We start from the raw sequence: 24,527 nt of genomic DNA, 5'->3' as shown, positions 1-24,527 counted from the left end.
TAAAAGCCTCCCCCCCCACAACAGCAAAGAGTGACTCTTGCCTGATGAAGCAGGACTGTAAGTCAAACTTGCAAAGAGACCTGCCTCTGTTTGATAGTGTGTTACAGTCACACAAACCTTATGAAACGTCTGCTTTCAGCCTGAACTGTAAAGCCAAATGATATTGGAAGTCGGGATGGGTGAACTGGTTTGGAAAATTCAGACAACCCTGCTTGCTTGCCTGAACATTTTTATAGGTCTCATTTCAAGAGTACCTGCAACATGGTTCTAGAACTGATGTGAATCAAATATGGGACTAATTCCACAAGCAAACCCAAACCCAAACACACCCATTTCTACTGTCACTTTGTCCTTTCCCTCTCTTCTCAGTTTGTGGGCCAGGTTCTGTTCCCTGCACACTGCTCCGAGTGCTCTAGGCTGTGGAGGAATCCATAGGCAGCGGTAGGGAGGCTACCATTAAGTTAGATTTAGGCTGCTCTAACAAAGTGACAAGTATCAGGGGGTAGCCGTGTTAATCTGTGTCCATAAAAACGACGAGGAGTTCGGTGGCGCCTTAAAGACTAAACAGATTTATTTGGGCATCAGCTTTTGTGAGTAAAAAACCCACTTCTTCAGATGAACAAAGTGATGGCTACGCTAACCCCAGCCCAGAATCTAGCAGGCACAAAGGTGCTTTAAAGCCTCTTTGCCCTCAGGCTGTACCTTTTGTGCTGACCCTTCTGAGAGGTACAATATAGAATCTAGCTCTGTTTCTTTATTCATCTGTTAATTATTCTGATTGCATTTGTGCCTAGGATTCCCCATCATCGACCGGGCCCCATTGTGCTAGGTGCAGTACAAACACAGAACAAGAAGACAGTCCAATGTAAGTATAAGGATACTGTTGTGAACTCTCTAAATACTAGATGGGGCAGGTGATGGCCTGTGCTGTTTGTATAGTCCCTTGTGCAGTGAGACACCTATCCCTGACTGGTGCCCTTAGACTGCTGCTGCAATAGAAAAGAAGAGCAAATAAATGTTGGAATGAAACAGAAGTTGTCCAGGTTTTAGAATCGAACAGGAACCAACTCTTCCCACAATGCTAGTACCAAACCTGAACAAAACCTTCTCTAGGTTCTAGAACAGAGCTCTTCACCCATTCCACAACTGAAGCCAAACTGAAAAACGTCACAGTTTTGGAACAGGACCAATAACTACTCACATTTCCAGAGCCACACCCGACCAATCCCTCACACTTGAACTAGAATCAAACACAGCCCTTTTCACATTCTGAACCCGCCTTGAACTGAATCCTTTGGCAGGTGCCAAAATGGTCCTTTAACTTTCCCTCCTTTATTTTTCCTTTTTGTGTGGCTACATGAAGCAGCTTAAAGACTCCAAAAGAGTCTTTTCAGACCAACTCAGTTTGGTCTCCTTCCCAACTTTGTATTTGCTCATCTGTTCTCTGGCAAAGGCTTGAATGACAGACATGTTAAATAACATTGTGCACTATTTAGCGAGACACAAGTACCTTGACGAGGCAATAAAGAAATATTTAGTCTGCTGCCTCTTCATCAAGTTTTGTAGCATCCTTTTTCATCAGACTGAATCTCTTCATCTGTTCCCCATTTCCATCCACTTGAAAAATGGGAAGCACTTACAATCCTGCCTGTTTTTCTATTTAGATTCCAGTTATTGTTTATAATTGTCACTGCTCAGCCAATGAAGTGGCCCACGGGGGCTCTTTAAGGTTCTCTCATGTTGGAAATAACTAAATTTCAGGCTCATTTTGAAAATCCATTCTAAATGTATTTACCAAAATGAAAAGTGCATGACAGCTCTGCTCAAGCGCACACTGTACTGTGTGTTCAGGCTCAAGGGAATGCTCCGAAAGGTGACAATGAAGGCAGCACTGATCTGGATTGTCATGCCTGTGTTGGCTGAGTGTAGCATGCCCAGATAGACTGGATTCAGTCCCTGGAAGGTTTTTATTCCCTGTGGAGTGTGGGAGGAGATGACCTTTTACTATGGGACTAAGATTCTATGCTGTGCTCCCAGGACAGACCAAGTGGGGCTCTGGGGACAAAGGTGTCTTCAAAGCTAAGTATGCACCCTCCCAATTCTGCAATGCTCCATGGTCCGAAACAGCCTCCAACGAAACATAGGCATCATGGGAAGCTCCTTTAAGTTATGGCAGGCTTCCAAAGCTGGAGGGCTGCCTATGCTTGTAAAGCAATCCAGAATGGCGGTAAGGGTGTATGCAGCAAAAGTGCATTTGCTATGACTTTGTCCAGGCTACATCCTCATTTCAAATAGCAGGCCAGAGAGTAAACAAAATTAGAGATACATTTCACCGAGTAATCGTGTACAGCAAATAAACCTGAAACCTGAGCCTCCAGCTCCGTTCCCTGTTTTATTCCTTTTAGTTAGTTATATTGCTAAGTCTGGAGAGATTCAAGACTTTCATGAGTGAAGAAAAAGGGGACAACAAGAGGAAGGGAGGAAGAGAGAGAGAGAGAGAGAGAGAGAGAGACCTACTACACAAGCCCACTGACAAATATTCAGAGTGCATCCTAATGCCACAGAAGATTCAAAAGCGACATAACCTACCTTGAGTGAGCTAAGCCTTGTCTTGGAGGAGTGTTGCCTGCCTAGGGAATGCTGCATTTTGCCCCTCATTGGCAAAGTTCCTCTTCGTACTGTCCATTTTGATTCTTTGTGGTCGCAGTCGCTCCTCCCCATTTCCATCCTCCTGTGGCTTTAGCCTCTAGCACGTCTCATGTTTGCCACAGAAGCAACGCCACTGCTCAGCAATGGAACAGGCACCAGGACACCAACAACAAGTTTATCTTCTGTGAAGGTGCATCTGCAGCTAATGAATCACAGGGAGGAGCAGCCAGAATTAGCTCCCTCGAGCTAGCGTCCAAGACAGCCGTTGCAGGTTACCTGCATGACTTGGGCCAGATTTTCTCTGGCATTCTAGTCTCTTTGCATCACACTGGAAAGCAGCCAGATCTGAGACACACATAAATTGTCCTCATGTGAGGGAGCTCTCACAGGCCTAGCTAGTCTTTGCATCACCATCCCCAGCCCCGCCCCCCAGCATAGAGAGCAGGGAAAGGATTCTGGTAATCCCCAGCTAGGCACGAGCTGTTGAGGACCTGCTGGCACAGGTTAGAGCTGCCCCAGAGCTGCTCCTGCCTACGCTGGGGCTCGGGCAGATCAGTCCTGCCTGAGAGAACCTGGGTAGGGTGACCATATTTCTCAAAGGGGGGATAGCAGGGCTGGTCGAGAAGCTCATCTGAGCCCCCACCCCTACGCCACGCAGGGCAGGCATTGCTGCTCACCCAAGCCCTGCTTGCCCCCATCATCACTCGCTCCCCCTGCCTGCACGTTCCTCTGCACCCCAATTTTTTGGCAAAAGTGGGCATTTGTCCCGTTTGCATTTGTCAAATGATCAAGTTGGCGAGAGCAAACAGGACAAGTTCCCACTTTTGCCAAAAAAGTTGGGATGGCCGGGACAGGGCTTAAAAAAGGGACTATCCTGGTACATTCCAGTGAGCTAGGGACAGGTCTCCCTTCTCCTGTCATCCCCTGGGCTGTCTTTCTAATCAAGCTACCTCCATCAAATTGATGAGGGGCCTCTCCGTCTGCAAAGGTTATATGGGGTTTGGGAGTTTTCTTTCCACCTCCCAGGCTGGTCTGATTTGATGCATCATGACAATGAGACCTAGATTGGCTTGTCATACCTGCATCATGTCATGTCAGAAATGTCACATCAAGAACCAAATGCAGACATGGGGGTTAACTGGATTACGAAGACAAGTGGTTCACGTTTTGGAGACAGCGAGGGAGTCCGTGTCTCAGAACAGGCTCTGATGGGTAAAACTCGAACAACGAGAAACAAGCAGTTGAAGAAAAAACCCTGTCAGGATTGCAAAACAGAGTGGAAAATACAGAGAAACATACGGAGCGGACAAAGGGAGAAGTTACTTATTCCACTGTCATCATTCGTGCCCCCAAAATCCAGCCTATCTGTTACCCACAAGCCACGTTACCCACAAGCCACCTTCTCCTTCTATTGCCTCCCCGGATGTAATTTCTTTCTTTCTTCTGCCCCAAACCAGCCCCTTTTTATTGCCTCCCCACTGTGCTGCCCCCAATCCAATCAGACAGAGAGAAATAAATTTACTTCCAAGTAGCAAATTAGCAGCAGACCTGGGATTAGTACACAGAAGATCCTAACTCCATCCTCAGCCCAGCTGACTGTGTTGCTTCACATCCTGCATGGGGCCAGGATTCTACAAAGGAACCCCTCTCATGGAATCACACGTTGATTACAGTATTTGTTAAAATTTGCAACTTATCCAACTCTACTCATACACACTGAAAGTGAACAAGCCCATTAATTGCTAACAAAGGGTAAAATTCGCCATTGTGCAGAGGCCCTGCCTAGGCACCATGTTAGTCCTAATTAATCCCTCAAAATAGGGTTTAAATGGGATTTAACTGGTGCACAGGCTTTCTCCAGATCTCTGCACAAGGGAAAATTTCACTCAAAGAACTAGTCCCTCAGGGCAGATGTCTTACAGCCCTGGGAAATCCCAATGGAATCAGATGCGATGCGTAAGACCCCTTCATTTCCAATTTTTATTTATTTAATTTTCCGGGAATTTATAAGTGTTCATTTAAAAAATGTTGAATGGGTGAAAATCAGTGCAACAAATTAACTTCACAGTTTTCCAGGTAAATCTCAGGGTTAATACTGGGGGGTGGGAGGACAGAAAAAAAGCAAAAAAATAGAGAAAAGTAGGCTTATTAAACCATTATCTCTAACCCATGTGACAAAAATAAAACGCCTGTTTAAAAAGTGGACAGTTTACTGTTCATGATTTGCACAGTTACATTTGATATAAGGGGATTCAGTGTGAATGCCAAAAGTCTGGGGTAGCACAGTCTTGCAACAGTATTTTCAAAGTGTCTTTTTTCCAAAGGTCTATTCTCCTGCAATCTTAGATATAGCCAGATTTAGAAAATTTAGAAAATTCACTCCACCTCAGCTGAGTGAGGCTGGTCACTGAGGATGTGAAAAGCAGCACCGCTCAAATCTGGGGAGTCGGTAGAGTGAATTTTTCAGAATTCAGTGAGGTGATGTTGCCATTGTCTGGAGAAGGCATTGCTGTGTACTCATGGAATCTGCTTTCCAGTTTAGCGCTTTCTTCATTAAAAGCCACAGAGGAGGATATGATATAAACATAATCCATGAAGTTTATCAGGAGAGGCCACACTTTTGTGATGGGGATCAAACAGCACAATGACTTTCCTCTTAAAAGCTTCAGGGTACATATTATGAGCGACAATACATTCCCACTTCTCTGATGTCTCTGCATTAAAAGTTTGGAAAGCGTCTCAGACTGTATACTGCTCTCTGATTGGCAAAATAGACATAAAAAGTTCTGTTTATTCTGGAATCTTCCCAGATGTGCTTTTGGGACAAATTTCCACAGAGACATTGTTGACCAGAATTCCATACACCTCTGTGTTAGAAAATGTTCTGTTTGTAGAAAAATAGGATCCTAATTTCTTCTGTGCTTCTTCTGTGCTTCTTACGGAAGCTGAAGGGCTTCCGTAAGAAATTTGAGTTTTGTGTGAAGGATTTGCCTAAGTTTCTTGAGTGGCTGCTTGAGTTTTCAGCTTTTCAGCTTTTCCGCTGCTGATCTAAAAGCTGCATTAGGACACTTCATGCCTTCTGAACACTCTGCAGCTAAATACTAAACCATCTTGCCAGAACAATGGTAATTGGGAGGCTGCGTTCACATTTGCCCTCTTCACAGACATCATCCAGCATTTACTGGAATGCTTGGAAACTGCAGTAGCACCAATTATGACCTTCCTTAAATTAGCTGTTTCTGGATTACTCATTGCATGAGACACGTGGGCTAGACAAACAAAGCAATTCAGGTTTTTCAGACAGCTTTACTTCTTGTCTGAACTTTGTGCAGTAAGAGGCTGAGTCAGAATTCACTGTTGCCATAGCCTTGCATGTAGTACATTTTCATGTAAAGTTTACTGACACAGGCTGCTACTGTCTGACTATTTGCTGAAGTTACAAACTTCAAATCTGCCATAATAAGTGCAGACTTCCCTACTACAAAATCAAATGATGAAAACAAAATTGCCGATAACAGATTGATCAAGAACATCTGGTGATTCATCAAAAATCAAAGAACTAACCATATTTCCAGCCAACCTCTCTTCATTTTTTTTGTTAAGAGCAACATTGTTCTCCTCAAAATATTTCTTGGTCAGGTTGATTGAATTTGGCTGGGATGTTGCAGCTGGCCAGAACTTTTGCACAAAATCCCCCAAAGGACCATCAGTAAGGTCTAAAGGCAAGCCCTGAGAAGCATAGGGCATGGACAAATTCAAATACTACATCATGGCATTTTTGGGAAGTTTTTGGTAAAAACTGAATAATGGTCTAAATCAGTTGCCATGATTGGCACTCCCTGGGGAGTCCAGGGCAGCTGATGATGACAAAACAAATTCAAGTCCATTATATTTTGGCTTTCCCTTTTTGATTATTCACATCAGTTCTACTGGTTTCAATCCAACACCATGTCTCTCTCTTGAAATCAATTTCCTTGAAATCTTAGCCATCAGTGAGTCACTGAGGAAGGATGCAGAGAGCAAATGAGTAGGTTTGAAGCAACTTAATAGGTGTATCATTTGAAGGGAGACTTCAGCCATCTGAATTATCAACTGATGAAAATGTTCATTTGCACTAATCTGACATTTTGGATGGAAGTGAAGGTATCTCTCACTTTCTTCTTTTGAAATGTTTTGTGTCGAGATTCAGAACTCATGTGAACTGATTGCACTACCCAATGCCTAGAACAGTGGTTCTCAAACTTTTGTACTGGTGACCCCTTTCACATAGCAAGCCTCTTAGTGCGACCCCCTTTATAAATTAAAAACATGTTTTTATATATTTAACACCATCATAAATACTGTAGGCAGAGCGGGGTTTGGAGTGGAGACTGACAGCTCACGACCCCCCATGTAATAACCTTGTGACCCCCTCAGGGGTCCCGACCCCCAGTTTGAGAACCCTTGGCCTAGAATAACATGGGTAGGATTTGTTCAGTCAGCCAATTAAACCTCTGAATCTGGATCTGCCACAATGCTTGCTATCCGGGCAAGCCTGCCACACAGCTCTGCCAATGCAGTTCGGTCCTGACCCACAGCATTGCTTGCTATTCCAGTTCCAGGAACTCACACACATGTATTTCCATCCTGACCTGCAATCCTCTGCTGGTCCAGGTCTCTCCCCTCCCCAGAACAGCTCTTTCAATACATATGGTCCTCGATATACAACTTTGATTATAACTACGACATAGTAAGGCCTTCATTCTGCATTGGACGAGATACGACTGTGAGGTTAATGAAGCCCTTTCCTAATTATCACATTCTGTTACAACTGGGAGGGAGATGACAAATAATAGAGTACAGTCACTACATGAAAGACAATGTAATAGCTGGAGGAGCTTCTGGAATCTAGGACCTAGGGTTGCTTATTAGATCACATCTTAGCTAGAAAGGAGTTTCTCCAGATATTTTTCTGAAATGGTTCATAATGTGGAAATAAGAACCTTGCCCCTCATCCCCAAACCTATAGTAAGCCAATTATTAACCTTTTCTGAAGTCTGGACAAGTTTCATAGGGCACATCCTTGCGATGTATAACAGAAAAAGCCTGTTATTCATGCGGTGCTTTCTTTTATGCTGCCACCTGATGTCTGTGCATGGTAACCAGGCTGTGATGTCATGGAATAATCTCAGTGCATTAGCAAATTAAGAAAGTTAGCTGTTCAGTTCCAAAATCACAGAAACTGCTTCCTAGATATCTCACTGAATATACTTCATGACCTGTTTCTCCAGCTAGATGTCACAAACACCTACTGCCCAGATACACCATAGTGTCTGGGCTATAACTTGGGTTATGGAATGCAGCCCAAATTCAAATGAGATTTTTATGCAATCCCTGGCTTTAATGATGGTTATATATTTTTTTTATTGCACCTAATAGATGGAGTGAAATATCTCCAATCTGCTATTGATTTCTGCTGAGGAGCAGCCAGCCGAATCAGATGAGAACAATTTGCCAGCTGTTGTCGAGCGATAAATATTAGTCCCCAAATGTCATGTTTCTTTGCAGGCTCCCCTGGAAGAGCTGTCAATATTTTCACCTGGCGGCTGGTTCTATATCCCATAACAGTGGGAGCTATCCCAGGGGAATCAGTGCCTGTGAACAACAATTAAGAGTCCTTCCAGAGAGCCTGCCCAGGGACAGGTTATCAAGCCAGGCTGCCAAGTCTTATCAGTCACTTCTTTCTGGCTTGCAGCTGACTAGCCCACTTGGCTTGTTAGCCAGTGTGGATGCAGCTGAGGAAAAACAGAGGAGAAAAAGAAGACCCTGCACTGTGTGAGAAATGAGACTCTTATTTATTTCTCCTGTCATGAGCCAATGATTTATACAGTCCACTGGGTAGACCGAATGAAATACGACTTTAGGGGTGTGACAGCAGCCTAATAATTGTTTATCAATCATTTTCAGAAATACTATTCAGGGTCTGATGAAGGTCTTTTTAAAGTTTGGTGCTTAATTTATTGCTGTTTTCAGCTTGATTCTGTGAGAGAGGTGTAATATACACATTTTTTCTTCTCTCAAATGCTCTATTCTGTTTTATCTAGGTTCTTATAATGCACCCACCAACGTGTCTGCCTTACAAAAATAAATAATCTAAGTGAATTTTCAGCACAAATATCTCATCTGCCACACACACGCATCCCTGTTTCAGCACATATTCTCTCTCTTTCACATAGGAGCTCAAACCTCCATGCTGGGTCCATTGCGGCACTTCTGCATTATAAAGCTGGTTTAACAAACACTCCTTCCCCGATGATCCCTCCATGCACAAGCACTAACCACCGTCTTTGTAGGATCCAGGTCTTGAGGGATGGCAGGGGGAAAGAAGGTATGGCTATGGTGGCACTGAGCTCTGGCAGTCCTCTGCTGTGCTCCCCCTAACTTTAACTCCTGGTACTAAAGAAGAAATATTAATTAATTAAAACAAATCATTTAAAAAAATGTTTTCAAGTTTTTGTCATAGTTTTAAATGTCTCCCTCCCCACAAAAGTAGCCACAGATCAGCCCATTGACTCTCACTCTGGCATGACCATTCAAGCAATCATCTCCCTTTACAGAGAGCAATGGTTCAAAGTATCCAGCCAGTCTTCGTGCTGCAGAATAGCTTAGAGTGCAACCTGCACAACATCTGCAAAAAAGAACGGGTCCAATCAAGAAGAAGAGAGAATGGAACACAAAATAAAGGCAGCTGATGAGTCAGGAAACTATTCTTTCCACACTTCATTGGACCCAGCTGTGGCCTAATTAAATGCAAGAGTTTTGCCAGTTCCTGCTTATACCCTGGGGGAAGCTTGACTCACAGCTTACCCCAACAATTCCACTTTCTTAACAAATTCAGAAGGCTTTGAACATAAAAGCACGTATCTCCCGAGGGACCTTTACAAAAAACTGTCCTCGGGTTCATCTGTCAGGGAAGATAGAGACAAGGCATGAAACAGGAGAATATTCATTTCAGCGGGATGGGTTCACCATTTCCTATTCCCATCACTGGTTATTAACTCCTGAGTGATCCAGGAAACAGGGATTGTGTATGTTGCAGAGTTAAGGCTAGATTTTTAAAGGTATGGAGGCACTTAAAGATGCAGATAGGTGCCTACTGGGATTTTCAAAAGCACCTAGGCACCTTATCCCCATTGATTTCAATGGGAATTAAGTACCTACACACTTTGGAAAATCCCACTAAGCACCTATTTGCCTCTTTAGCCACCTAAATACCTTTGAAAATCTGGCTGTTAGGCTCTGTAGTGTAGACGTAGCCTATGTCGGCAAAGCCCCTGTGATGGCACCCCCCATAAGACTTTATGGAAATATGCTTATGAATATATATGACATAACTGGAATATGTTCTATGCTACATAGGCCCTGTAACATATCTATGTAAAAGTTATGATCTACTGAATCTATTAATCCTATTTGTATGCATGTATCATTTTTGTACTCAAAGTTATGAATATTGGCCGTGTACTGGCTTGATTTCTAAATAACCTTAGTAGAGCATTTGGTCAGTTCCTGGAGAAAGGAATTCGCAAAGTTAAGTGCTCAGTCAGGAAGCACTTAAGGAACAATGCATCTTGGAATGCTCCAAACCACATAAGAAGTCTTCCTGGAGACATTCAAGATACCATGTGGGCAATGGCTTCTGCCTGTAAAAACTGTGAGTCATGCATGGACATGTGACTTGCCCAGGTGACTCCAGAACTCCATCTTGGAGCTGGACTTTGCATAGGAGAGAGGAGGGGGTCCCCACCCACAAGAGAAAGTCTATTTAAGCCCGTGGGAGACTCCTCCATTTTGTCTTCAGCTGGCTAAAGAAAGAGCCTCTCCACCCCCAAAGATACCTGAAAGAAACTGGAACAAAGGACAGTGACTGCAAGGGGTGTGAGTGATTGCTGGACCCAGACTAAAAGGAGATTAGTCTGTAAAAGGAAGCATTCTGGAACTGTGAGGATTTTATCTGTATTCAGTTGGATTAGACATAGACTGGCGTGTTTTATTTTATTTTACTTGGTAATTCACTTTGTTCTGTCTGTTACTACTTGAAACCACTTAAATCCTACTTTCTGTATTTAATAAAATCACTTTTTACTTATTAATTAACACAGAGTATGTATTAATACTTGGGGGGGGTGGGGGCAAGCAGCTGTGAATATCTCTCTATCTGTGTTATAGAGGGCGAACAATTTATAAGTTTGATTTATTTGGGTTTGGACCCCATTGGGAGTCGAGCATCTGAGCCTGGGTCTGTGTTGGAGCAGACTGGTGTGTTGGCTCAACAAGAGAGGGTGCTGGAGTCCTGAGCTGGCAGGGAAAGCAGGGGCGGAAGTAGTCTTGGCACATCCGTTGGCAGCTCCCAAGGGGGTTTCTGTGATCCAACGCATCACAGCCCCTTAGTGTAGACACTGAATTTGCCAAGAGAAGAAGGAGTTCTGTCAGCAGAGGTACCTCCCCGCCCCCAAGGACATTAGCTACGCTGACCAAAGCCCTGTTCTGTCGGCATAGCTGCATCTCCACTGGGAGTTTTATCTGCACAGCCTCTCGCTCCGGGTATGTTTTATTCATGTTCCTGGCCAACAGAACTATGCTGGTGTAAGTTTTAAGTGTAGACCAGCCTTACTGTCCTTGGGTTTGTCAACGTGGCAAGGGGATGTGGAGTAAGCTACGATGTGCATTTAAAGTGCACTAGCTGTTCCACACTAATTCCCAGTACAGACACTTTTACTGCACACGGTACCACACTAAACCACTTGAGGCCACTTTTTTCTGTGGGGTAAGAATGTCAACATGGGGAGTTAGTGTGGAATAGCAAGTGTGCTTTCAGTTCGCATCAGCTTATTCTGCACTAACTTCCCATGCAGGTGAGCCCTTAGAATTCTCTGGACTCTGCCTCTCACTTTATATTATTGGAGAAGGAGCCATCTTGTGGAGGCGTCACCATTTTGATCAGGAACTCAGCCCATGGAGGTTAAAATAATAGCTGTCTGCATTGTTCACTGGACTCCAGCCTAGCCTGAGACCATCTGAAGGATACAGCTATGTACTAAATAGCTGGAGGGAAAGAAAGGACTGGATTCTAGTTTCTGTATCACAGAGGGGCTGAAGCTAGGCTGCAAAGAATTCCCTTACCAGGAGGAACTCTGTGGTGATGTAAAGCTAGCAGAGCCAGCTCCTGTGCCTGTCACCTCTTCCCCAGAATAGAGGGTGGAGTGGGGCAGGAAGGGTGTGGCAAAACTCCACTCAGACTTTCCTCACTATTGTTGGGTCTTTAGGGGCAGCCCTTCGGCTGCTCGAACAGAAGCCAGGACCAAGTGGTGCACAATCAGAGAGCCGTAATCAGCTCCCTAGTGCCTCCCCTTCTTTCCCCAGTGCTGACCAGGGGTCAGCCACAAAGGAGAATCATCCCATAGAATGTTCATACATAGACATCTGCTTACTACTACAGCCACACCTGGGCTTCAGCCTCCTCTAGCCTCCTAAGAGGAAGATTACACTGACAGCTGGAGTGAACTTGTGTGGTTTGCAATGTAGTGCTTCTGTGTTTGTGGTCAGAGCCCAGCAAACCTGGTCCGTATTCTCAAACTCAGCATCTGATCATTCTAATTCAATGTTAAGGCCCAGGCCTGTGAAGTAATAAGTTCTGTCAGCCACCACTGAAGTCAATGGGAATTGAATGGATTCAGTACCTTGCAGTTCTGAGACTTTCATGTTGTCTCCCTGGTCTCTTCCTCTGGCCCACAGAAAAGATTACTACCACTGTTTTCTCCCATGTATCTGCTGCCTGATACAAGGTATGCATAACTAGCCCTTTGGCTGTCTGAATGAAGTCCTTTTACAGCAAAGCCTAACTCTGTATTACACAATTACTCAGTGTCTGAGTGAGACCAGTGAGTGAATAAGAGGCAGATGGCTGAAACTAAACCCCCCTGAGACTGAGGTGATGCTGGTGGGAAGTGGAAGACATTTTGAAAATCTAGCCACTACTAAAACATTTTCCACTGTTGATGGAGTCTGCTTTGCAATAGTCACGTTTGTTTCAAAGCCTTGGAGCTTTTCTGGACTCTTCCTGACCTGTTTCTAGACACTTAAATAGCTACAGATGCTAGAAATGCCTTTTTTCCATCTGTGGCTGGCAAAGAGGCTTACTGTCTGCTCCTAATAACTCACATTTTTCTGATTACCTTTCTGGATCCCTGCAACTCACTCTACTTTGGAATGAGCATACCAACCTTAAAGATCCAGCTGGTACAGTACAGAGCAGACCTCCTCCTGAGTAACATTTGTGGCTGAGAGGACATTATCCCAGTGCCTCACTCATTGGCTTCCCACAGAACATTAGGTTGATCTCAAAACATTGGTCCTCATCTACAAAATTCTCCATGTCAATGGATCAAGTCATCTGAGAGAGCACCTCTCATGCAGGGATTATGACTTCCCATGACAGTTATATTTAACCAGAAAGGTGAAACAGGCAACCTCATGGGTCATATTCATCCCAAACTAAACCTCCCAGACTGAACCAAACCTGTTCTGAGGCTGGAAAAGAGTTGATACTCCTTGGTTTTTTTTCTTTCCTCCCCCAATTCCTGGAACAGCCACAAACTTTTTGTGAGACTTTAGCCAAGTCACTTCATTTCTTGGTGCCTCAGATCCCCATTTGTGTAATGGGCATAATAGTTTTTGTCTGTCTTGTCTGTTTAGACAAGTCTTTCTGGAAGATAAGCTCTAGCTCAACAAGTATTCATGGGTTTGATCCAGGAATTACTGGGTGAAATTCTATGCCTCGTATTATGCAGGAAGTCAGATCACATGTATGATCATGATGATCCTTTCTGGCCTTAAGATCTGAAAGTATGAAACTGAGGAGTTCCTGTCTTCTAGCTTTGTGATCAGTTTACTAGACCACTTTATTTCTCCTGTCCATGTTAAGGACTTTACATAAACATCTAGGAGTCTGGTGGCACCTTAAACACTAACAGATTTATTTGGGCATAAGCTTTTGTGGATAAAAAACCCCACTTCTTCAGATGTTATTGAAGGCTAATAAATCTATTAGTCTTTAAGGTGCCACCGGATTCCTCCTTGTTTTTGTGGATACAGACTCACATGGCTACTCCTCTGATATTTGGCACTACATAAACATCTGAACTTTTGGATGCTTCTTTCAAACCTTGTGAGGCTCACCTGTTGCTAACTGGAACTTCTAGAGGGCCTTTGCCACTAGATGCAAACTCTCAGGTCTACTTTTTACATCTGAGTTTTGTTGGCTTGGGGGTTTGTTAAGTAGAAACTATAACAGGATCAGGGTGATGTGCCATGGAGAATTTAATATTAAAAGTTGTAGGAACAGAAAAGGTCTAACAGTCTCTAAAGCTAATATGTTCACCAAGTCTGGACTCTGAAGAATAACCTTTTTCTCATTAAGTATATCATGTTAATGAAATAGATTTATAAAGGGCACCAGCTTGGCCTTCACTGGCAATAAATTGTTTAAAAGAGTCAGACCTTCCAGCTAAGGGAACCACATATTGTAGTGAATTAAGAACTGTTAATGATATTTCTATTAAAAGGAGGTGACAGTATCACTCTAGAAGCTTCTTCCTTAATATTCCCACAATCCGATTTCAGTGAGCAGTTAATCAGTCTCTGATGTAAGTATAGCCTAAGATAACACCATTAACCGAGATGCATACTAATATATGGCATGTTAATACCTTTCCTTTAACAGTCACACATTGCGAGGAATTTATCATGAGGGAAAAGTTAGGAAGGAAAAAAATGAAAACCGTAAATGTTTGACCCAAAGGGGAAGAGCGTATTCAAAGTGGATTCTAAAAACTTTCTCAACCAAGGCACCAGGAAGCTCCTATGTAGTGAGATGCAGCCGACTGATCTTCTCATCCAGCACAGGTAAGAACAATCCCTCTGGGAGCTCCCTCACTGCACTGGCTCTTGGCTATGCATGCATGGGAATGAAGCTCTCTGTGAAGGTCTAAGGGAACTGCTATAAGTGAAGCCTCTGAACCAGTGGGAAGTTGGTCACTGCAGCAAGCAAGAAATGGAGTGACTGGAAAGAAACATATTTCCAAGGAGAATGCTGTGAATTTCTACCCAGTGATCCAGGCTCTAATGGTTCAGAGAAGCCAGAATCCTTTCTGATGCTTGTCCACGTCGATCTCTACTCCTTTCAGGTTGTCCCTTTGCTGCCTACAATCCAGAGGATACATATTGCAAATAAATAATGAAAATCTTCATCCTACATTTATCAAGTGTCTAAGGCAACAAGCATGAGAATGGGGAGGGAATGGATCGTCATTCAGTAAGACAGCTGGGAACTTTGTGAACTTGTTTACTTAGTTTTAGCTCCGATCTCCCAGTTGATATGATTGATATGATACGATATGATATTATTCAACATGTTATGGCAGCACTCAAAGGTCCCACTGTGATGGGCACTATACAAACAGATAAAGAGACAGTCCCTGCCTTGGTGAGCTTAAAATCTGACACATAGCATGTGTTTAAATACTTTGCTAGAACAGGGGCAGGGGTGTGTGTGTGACCTTTATCCTGGGTATTGCTTTGAAGCTGATTCTTTTATTGGTAGCCAAGATACTCCTTATCTGCTATTTCTCAATAAAGGACTCTAACAGAAGTAATCTGTACATTTTCTTAACCATCATATCATCCCAGCAGACAGAACCAATGTCAATTTAAGAAGTCACAGATTCGTGTACTGGGCTTAATCATCTCTCATCTAGTAGCTCTTGCTGCCATTTGACTTTCTTTCCCATCAAGAGAAATTAAAGCAAAGTATCTGTGTACAAGACAGTGGCCCTTTAAATGGAGACAGCAATGGAATGTGTTCATTGTGGAGAAATAAAAGCTAAGAATCCTGGCTCTCTCACTGGTTCATTGTGCTGTGTGGGGCAAATCACATCTCCCAGGGGTGTGGTGAAGGTTCATGAAGGATTGCAAAGTGCCTCACAGATGAAAAATGCTTCAGAAGGATCATCATCCTTGTCATCACCATGCTCCTGTGAAACACTAGACAGGATCGTTGCTGTTGTAGGCTCCAGGTGTGGGGGACTTCAAGACTTTGGGGAGATGGTTTCATTATGAAGATACCAGCCCAGTTCACAGCAGCATTTCTCTGCCTCTCCTTCCTTTTTTAGCCTCGACTCTTCTTCCCTGGGTCTTCTCTCCTTTACTTGTCCTTTGTCTATGTGCATCACTCTGTCTCCCCCTCCCACAGTCACTGTCTGCTTCTCCTCCCTTAAGGTGAGAGCAGGGCAACACCAGGCCTATACACCATTTCAGTCCCACTTAAGCCCTGACTACGAGGCCTACATTTGATTTAAGTGGTGCACAGGCTATGCCCTGGTCCCCCCTGTACAGAAAGAATGTCACCCTTAGTTTTCACACACAAGGAGAAGACAGTGCAATAGATGGATAGAAGGTGGGCAGAACACAGTGTGGCTATTCCTCCTATCCACCCCCTTTCTTCCCCACACACTTTTTGTTGATAGGAATATGCAACAAAACAAAAAGAATTGGGTTTGTTCTTCCAAGCTCTGGACTTAGAAAGATTGGGTAGTGAGGCTGATCGTGACTTCCTTTCCTCACCTTCCTGGAGATAGCAGTATCCATGGGGCAAGGGGCCTCAAGGATGCCTACAACCCATTCCCTCCTTCCTAAAGGCCTCAGGCTGGCAAGGTTCTGAGCACCCTCAACTCCCAACAAAGGCAATAAATGGGAAAAATGGAAGGTGAAGGCATTCATACTTTGTAGGATCCAGCCCAAAGTGGAGCTATGAGTATTTGGAGACAAGAAGGATCCTAGAGAGGCAACTGTGCCTGATGACAGACAACAAGGACATCATACAAGGGTGCTTGGGCAAAGAAAGTCTCACTCAAAAAGATACTCTTCCATGTTGGATTATGACAGTTCACTTATGCAGAGTAGCTGTCTTGGATTCCACTGGAGTCAAGTTACTTTTGAAGTAAAGCTTCAAACATGCGACGATCCCTGGTACTGATACTGCTACGATCTTTCAGCTTCTCCCTTTGCTCTCAAACATACCATGTCCATTGAAGACTAGAGAGGCGGAAGCACACTTTTTCAAAGAACTCTGCTATCAGAGGCAGTTTCAGAAAGGGAAGTCTGTCCTATTTTCCACTCAAGTTTTTGATGGCTACAGTTCTTTGAATCTTCTTCCTCCCTCACCCTCAAAAATAACCTGCACTTTTTGAAGAACAAATACAGCCACAATCCCATATACTCCCATTGTGCCTCGAAAGGGTCACTCGGCAGTTGCTGTGTAGTTGAAGTAACAGGTACATAATGAAGTCTCAGGTTACTAATTCTCAGAGGGTCAACTCCTAAACCTACTGGAGTCAATGAGAGTTTTGACACTGAATTCAATAGAAACAGATTTTGTCCCATAGAAAATAGTTATGGAAAACAGAAAATAGACAGGCTCTGTCTAATCTATCTCATTGCCAATGCAGCATTATTCCCTGCACAACATATGTGTTCTCTAGTTCTTTGTCAAGTTCAGTTTTAAATTACTCCAGAAATGAAGTTTCGATTGGGAGAAAGTAACATGGCCAGTTTGTCATATTCTGGTGTCCATTTGCCCAGTTGTCCGTGTGTTGACTTTCCCTGTTTTGCACTGTTATTTCTCTGCTTTGCATTGTCATTTCCCTTCAGGTCTACTATCATTCTTCTAGTGGTAGGGTGGTTTGGTGATTTGGGGTGATTTGGCCCTCCAGCTTAGACATCAATCCCCACTTCCAAGGATAAACAGAAGAGTCCAAACAAAACACATGCCCAAGTCTTGTCAACATAAGAACATAAGAAAGGCCGTACCGGGTCAGACCAAAGGTCCATCTAGCCCAGTATCTGTCTACCGACAGTGGCCAATGCCAGGTGCCCCTGAGGGAGTGAACCTAACAGGCAATGATCAGTGATCTCTCTCCTGCCATCCATCTCCATCCTCTGACGAACAGAGGCTAGGGACACCATTCTTACCCATCCTGGCTAATAGCCATTTATGGACTTAGCCACCATGAATTTATCCAGTCCCCTTTTAAACATTGTTATAGTCCTAGCCTTCACAACCTCCTCAGGTAAGGAGTTCCACAAGTTGACTGTGCGCTGCATGAAGAAGAACTTCCTTTTATTTGTTTTAAACCTGCTGCCTATTAATTTCATTTGGTGACCCCTAGTTCTTGTATTATGGGAATAAGTAAATAACTTTTCCTTATCCACTTTCTCAACATCACTCATGATTTTATATACCTCTATCATGTCCCCCCTTAGTCTTCTCTTTTCCAAACTGAAGAGTCCTAGCCTCTTTAATCTTTCCTCATATGGGACCCTCTCTAAACCCCTAATCATTTTAGTTGCTCTTTTCTGAACCTTTTCTAGTGCTAGAATATCGTTTTTGAGGTGAGGAGACCACATCTGTACACAGTATTCGAGATGTGGGCGTACCATAGATTTATATAAGGGCAATAATATATTCTCAGTCTTATTCTCTATCCCCTTTTAATGATTCCTAACATCCTGTTTGCTTTTTGACCGCCTCTGCACACTGCATGGACATCTTCAGAGAACTATCCACGATAACTCCAAGATCTTTTTCCTGACTCGTTGTAGCTAAATTAGCCCCCATCATGTTGTATGTATAGTTGGGGTTATTTTTTCCAATGTGCATTACTTTACATTTATCCACATTAAATTTCATTTGCCATTTTGTTGCCCAATCACTTAGTTTTGTGAGATCTTTTTGAAGTTCTTCACAATCTGCTTTGGTCTTAACTATCTTGAGTAGTTTAGTATCATCTGCAAACTTTGCCACCTCACTGTTTACCCCTTTCTCCAGATCATTTATGAATAAATTGAATAGGATTGGTCCCAGGACTGACCCTTGGGGAACACCACTAGTTACCCCTCTCCATTCTGAGAATATACCATTAATTCCTACCCTTTGTTCCCTGTCCTTTAACCAGTTCTCAATCCATGAAAGGACCTTACCTTTTATCCCATGACAGCTTAATTTACGTAAGAGCCTTTGGTGAGGGACCTTGTCAAAGGCTTTCTGGAAATCTAAGTACACTATATCCACCGGATCCCCCTTGTCCACATGTTTGTTGACCCCTTCAAAGAACTCTAATAGATTAGTAAGACACGATTTCCCTTTACAGAAACCATGTTGACTATTGCTCAAGAGTTTATGTTTTTCTATGTGTCTGACAATTTTATTCTTTACTATTGTTTCAACTAATTTGCCCGGTACCGACGTTAGACTTACCAGTCTGTAATTGCCGGGATCACCCCTAGAGCCCTTTTTAAATATTGGCGTTACATTAGCTAACTTCCAGTCATTGGGTACCGAAGCCGATTTAAAGGACAGGTTACAAACCTTAGTTAATAGTTCCGCAACTTCACATTTGAGTTCTTTCAGAACTCTTGGGTGAATGCCATCTGGTCCCAGTGACTTGTTAATGTTGAGTTTATCAATTAATTCCAAAACCTCCTCTAGTGATACTTCAATCTGTGACAGTTCCTCAGATTTGTCACCTACAAAAGCCAGCTCAGGTTTGGGAATCTCCCTAACATCCTCAGCCGTGAAGACTGAAGCAAAGAATCCATTTAGTTTCTCCGCAATGACTTTATCATCTTTAAGCGCTCCTTTTGTATTTTCATCGTCAAGGGGCCCCACTGGTTGTTTAGCAGGCTTCCTGCTTCTGATGTACTTAAAAAACATTTTGTTATTGTCACCCTCTGTCAAAGGCCTCAATGGTCTTTCCAGCTCTCTCTAAACACACACTGTTCTAGCTTTTGCAGCAGCAGTTTAGTCCTTGTAGAGTTCCCCTTGTCTCTGGGGTTGGTCTTCTGTCCACCCTTCAGGGATCAATAGTGTTCATAGCCTTTCCCTGGGCTCAAACTCTCCTTTACCCTCCTTCTCAGGCTTAAGTAGGCCCTCAACCCTTTCCCCAAGTTTGAGCAGTCCCTCAGCCCTTGATGCAGGTCTCTGCTGACACTGTCTCCTCTTAAGTATCAGAGGGGTAGCTGTGTTAGTCTGGAACTGTAAAAAGTGACATAGAGTCCTGTGGCACCTTATAGACTGACAGATGTATTGGAGCATAAGCTTTTGTGGGTGAATACTCACTTTGTCAGATGCATGTAGTGGAAATTTCCAGAGGCAGGTATAAATATGCAGGCCAGAGTTAGTCTAGAGATAACGAGGTTAGTTCAATCAGGGAGGATGACGCCCTCTTCTAGCAGTTGAAGTGTGAACACCCAGGGATGAGAAACTGCTTTTGTGTGTCCAGGGAGATTGAAGTGTTCTCCTACAGGTTTTTGTATATTGCCATTCCTAATATCTGATATGTGTCCATTTATCCTTTTCCATAGAGACTGTCCAGTTTGGCCGATGTACATAGCAGAGGGGCATTGCTGGTTCATGATGGCGTATATTACATTGGTGGACGTGCAGGTGAATGAACTGGTACAACCGCATTTGCTCCAACCCCTCAGACAAAGACCTAACCAACAAGATCTTCACCAAGCATTCTCAAAACTACGATACCCGCACAAGGAAATAAGGAAACAAATCAACAAAGCCAGAAGTGTACCCAGAAGCCTCCTGCTGCAAGACAAGCCCAAGAAAGAAACCAACAGAACTCCGCTGGCCATCACCTACAGTCCTCAGCTAAAACCTCTCCAATGCATCTTCAGTGATCTACAACCCATCCTGGACAACGATCCCTCACTTTCACAGGCCTTGGGAGGCAGGCCGGTCCTCACCAACAGACAACCTGCCAACCTTAAGCATATTCTCACCAGCAACCACACACCACACCACAGTAACTCTAACTCAGGAACCAATCCAGGCAACAAACCTCGATGCCAACTCTGCCCACATATTTACACCAGTGACACCATCACAGGACCTAACCAGATCAGCCACAACATCACCGGTTCATTCACCTGCACGTCCACCAATGTAATATATGCCATCATGTGCCAGCAATGCCCCTCTGCTACGTACATCGGCCAAACTGGACAGTCCCTACATAAAAGGATAAATGGACACAAGTCAGATATTAAGAATGGCAATATACAAAAACCTGTAGGAGAACACTTCAATCTCCTTGGACACACAATAGCAGATTTAAAGGTAGCCATCCTGCAGCAAAAAAACTTCAGGACCAGACTTCAAAGAGAAACTGCTGAGCTTCAGTTCATTTGCAAATTTGACACCATCCACTCAGGATTAAACAAAGACTGTGAATGACTAGCCAACTACAAAAGCAGTTTTTCCTCCCCTGGTGTTCACACCTCAGCTGCTAGCAGGGGGCCTCATCCTCCCTGATTGAACTAACCTCATTATGTCTAGACTGATTCTTGTCTCAACCTGCATATTTATACCTGCCTCTGGAAATTTCTACTACATGCATCTGACGAAGTGGGTATTCACCCATGAAAGCTCATGCTCCAATACGTCTGTTAGTCTATAAGGTGCCACAGGACTCTTTGTCTCCTCTTAGTGCAGGGGTTCCTCACAGCCCACTCCCAGGGGCACATCTAATGCATTGCCCTTGAGCAGGGTAGTGATATATGAGGTTTTATTAAACCTTCTGGAGAGTCAAGTGATTACACCGAATCTCAGCCCTTTTGTTTGCTTGTTTTTGTTTCAAATTAAAGTAAATTTTTAGCCTTCATGGTTGTAGAAAAAAGCTGGAAAAGTTGACCTCTAAAGACTTAAAAAATATTTAAAATAACATTTTAAAAGAACTGTTTGTTATTTTTATCTTATGACTTTTAAGTCAGTAGTATGGTTTTTGGAGGCCTGGCTCGTTGATTTTGAACACTTGGGGTTGGCAATAATGTATAATATGGGGTGTATTAGATCCTGGCCTCTCCTCCTAGGCTCCAACTCCGAGGCCTGAACTAATGAAAAAGCCATCTGTTCCAGGCTCATTATTCCCTCAGGGCTACTTCCTTCATGGTTCAGGCAGCTTTTCTCTTAAGTCCTTATCCCAGGATTTCCCCAGTTTACTTACAGCTAAGACCTTGATAGGCTGTGTTCCTAAGCCTCAGGCCTGATCACTGTGGCAAGCCTCACCCCAACTGCGATCCCTCAGACTGAGAGAAAGGCAGCTCTTTATATAGCAGTGACACTCCAGCTGGCAGTCATCTGACCCAGTTATGTGACCCTTCCTTGTTATAATGCTACCCTTGCTGTTGTGCTTCACTTGGGGTCTCCCAAACCCAGTCCCATGATTCAAAGACAACCAGATATGAATCTGGGTCCAAACTCCATCTTGTGATAGAGACTATTTCACTGTCTGATAATTCTCACCATTAGGATACGCCTGAGCAAATATTTTGCAATGCATAGCTGATTTAGTGTATTTTGCCACATCAAAGAATGTCTCGGCACACATCACAGTTTCTTTAGATTCAATCATTATTTGAATGATTTTATCATTTTTTACTCATTTTTTTTTATTCTACGACTTGCTATCTAAACTTCAAACTGGGAGTTGTGTTGCTTAACTAGGTTTGATCACGTCACATTATATTGTTTCCATTCCCTGACTGGCGGAATTAACTCAAGTGCCATTGCAAATGCTTGCTGAAAGCCAATTTTTTAAATTGTTTCCCACAAACATTTGAGTGTGCAAGATAAAAGAAAAGCATTCTGCAGGAAATAGTTATGCTAGTGAAACTCAGTCAGTGGAAAATGATCACAAAAGGTCCTGGAACGCCAGTGAAGAGTATTCGTAAGAACACTGGCATTTTTTTGTATTTCTTTTTCACTTTTTTTTTTTTTGTATTTTTGAAGTATAAGCCTGGCACTAAATAAAAGAGTCTTCTGCTCACTTTTCTTCACCTATACTTTTCTTTCTTTAGTTTCATTCCATCACATCTACTTCTACCCACTTGGGTGAAATTAAATAATTCATCCAATCTGTCCTTGATGTTACACCTTTCAAATGTTTTTCTTATCTACATCGTCCTCTGAGATTGTACTTATTGATGTGAAAAATGGGATCATGTACATGGATTGGTATGGAAATGTTCAACAGGTGTGTGTTCTCGTAGATTTGCTCTGTGACAGTACATCTTTTCAAGTGCCTGGGGTTAATTTCAGCCATGACAAATTCTATTATGGTCCTCTTACAGAAGCTTGATCCTAGAGGCCTAGGAAATTGAGGCATAAAGCAACTAAGTGATGTGCCCCAGATCACACAGGCCATTTGTAGCAGAGCTAGGAGTTGAACCCAGACCTCCTGTGTCTTAACAAAAACCATCATTTTCCCAGGCTAGCCCCAAGTGAGTTCGAATGTGCCTTTCCTGTGGTCTGCAGGGGCTGTCGGTGTCACCGAGAAGGAAGTTCAGCCTTCACAGGCATTCTGCCGATGGACGCCAACAAAAGGGCCAGTTCCGGTGATGAGCTTTTCAGCGTGGACACATGACCACTAGAGACTAGGCTGATCACATTAAAGGATTTTTTTTTCTTAAGGTACATGCATCTCCAGGTTTCTTGCAGACATTGAAATGCTAAATATCCTGAGAAAAGCAGTTCTCCTGAGATTTTCAAGAGGTTTTTCAAACCAATCATGTTCAGATAAACATCTAGACCCTTGAGATTCTCTTATCACAAATTGTAACCCCACGCCCCCCATCCCACGCTCCCGGGGTCTTCTTATGGCCTGGCCCTGCCACTGTTTAGTAGTTCTAGGAGACACAGTAGCATGGACAGGTTCATTGACAAACATGGGAAGTAATGGTGCATCACCTCCCATCTTTCCCAATTGTTTTACAATAAAAAGCAAAGCGTTACAATGCGTCACACCATTACATTGTCATGTTTTCACTGGTGCTATCATTGCACAGTCCATAAATTCTTGCAATAAAAAAAATGCACTAAACTGTCTACACAGAGAATGTTAAAGTCAATGTGTTGCCTTCCATTTCATCTCAATTAGCACCAGCTAAATGGTTGGAGCCAATTCTGCTTCTTTATTTGCACTGCCTGTCGAACAGCCTGATTTACATCAATCGCAGCAGCACGGAATCTTAGTTAATTGAGCCTTCAGTAGCGAAACAGCACCTCATTGTCCCAGCAAAACAAACACATGTTTATGGGATTTTAAGTAAAACTTTAAAAGCCACGAATGATGTCTGGTGTATCAAGCTGCAAAGCTGTTTCCTATTCCAAACCACCTTTGATCATGCACACAGAGAGCTCGTCCTTCCGCTAGGTGAACACCTGTGTTTTTTCAAGGAGATGGCAAAGAAATGAAGGCTACATGTGGTTCAGCTATTACTGGCTGTTGATTGGGCAATAAGAAACCTGTTCAACAGACAGCCTTGCTGTACTGCCGAACGGGAAACTTTTCTTTCCCATTAAAGGAATTCACTCCCAAGAAGCTGTGCTGTTTTATCAGGACGGTTTAAGCATAGGGTGAAATTTCCCCCTTTGTATGTTCCACTTTAGTCCTGCTTATAGCCAGAGGGACTGAGGAATAGCTTTCCAGTTTGGCACTAGGGGTGAAATCCTGTCCCCATTGAAGTTAATGGCAAAACTCTCATTGCCTTCAGTGGGGCTAGGATTTCACCTTTGCTGTCAGAGGGCTTAGATGGGATTTAAATATCACCTAGGTCCTTTGTAAGTCCTTTGCAGAAGGGCGAATTATGCCCAGAGTGCACAAAATATTTCCTCATGTAACAGATCCATATATTGGTGTTATCATTTATCACTACAAGAGTGCCTAGAGCCTCAGTCACGACGGAGCCCCATTGTGCTAGGCATTGCCACCCCC

At 43.3% G+C, this 24,527-nt stretch overlaps 1 long non-coding RNA gene across 1 annotated transcript; it reads left to right on the top strand.

Annotated features, from left to right (window-relative positions):
* The first annotated feature begins 15,605 nt into the window (after nt 1–15,605).
* Nucleotides 15,606–23,227, top strand: LOC120401967. The gene is made up of 2 exons (XR_005596886.1): nt 15,606–15,761; nt 23,024–23,227. It is a non-coding gene; the product is annotated as an uncharacterized LOC120401967 (long non-coding RNA).
* Nucleotides 23,228–24,527: the final 1,300 nt, after the last annotated feature.

Source organism: Mauremys reevesii, linkage group 3, assembly GCF_016161935.1.
Source record: "Mauremys reevesii isolate NIE-2019 linkage group 3, ASM1616193v1, whole genome shotgun sequence".
NCBI classification, from domain to species: Eukaryota; Metazoa; Chordata; order Testudines; family Geoemydidae; genus Mauremys; species Mauremys reevesii.
The sequence above is the reverse complement of the archived record's forward strand: the minus strand, read 5'-3'. Positions and strand labels throughout refer to the sequence as shown.